The sequence below is a fragment of the Phaethon lepturus genome, unplaced genomic scaffold, assembly GCF_000687285.1.
Source record: "Phaethon lepturus isolate BGI_N335 unplaced genomic scaffold, ASM68728v1 scaffold33615, whole genome shotgun sequence".
Taxonomy (NCBI): domain Eukaryota; kingdom Metazoa; phylum Chordata; class Aves; order Phaethontiformes; family Phaethontidae; genus Phaethon; species Phaethon lepturus.
In genome coordinates this window covers 1,041-1,399 of record NW_010540401.1, presented here as the reverse complement: position 1 = coordinate 1,399, position 359 = coordinate 1,041, and positions in this window count along the sequence as shown.

Genomic DNA, 359 nt, shown 5'->3' with positions numbered 1-359 from the left:
AAGGAAAGCGTTAGAAGCCATTTGTCATCGGTGACAGGCCCGAGAGGCAGAGGAGAGACTCGGGAGGCTTTGCCAAGCACCAAGGGCTGCTTGTGGGCAAGGACAGCGGGCAGAGAGGGTGCCAGGGTTGGGTCAGGCATGGATACCCCTCCCCAAAGATGGCCTGCATGCTATCTGGAGTACCCAGCAGCGATGTCCGGATAAAACACCACACGATTACATGAGTCTGCCTGATCGTTCCCTGTGATTTCCCGCCCCCCACCCCCAAGCAGGCCTGACTGCTTTTTGCTTTGAAGAGCCAGGGAAACGCGTCCATCGTGACTTGCCTTCTCTGCGCCTGGATTAAAGGTTGCATAGCA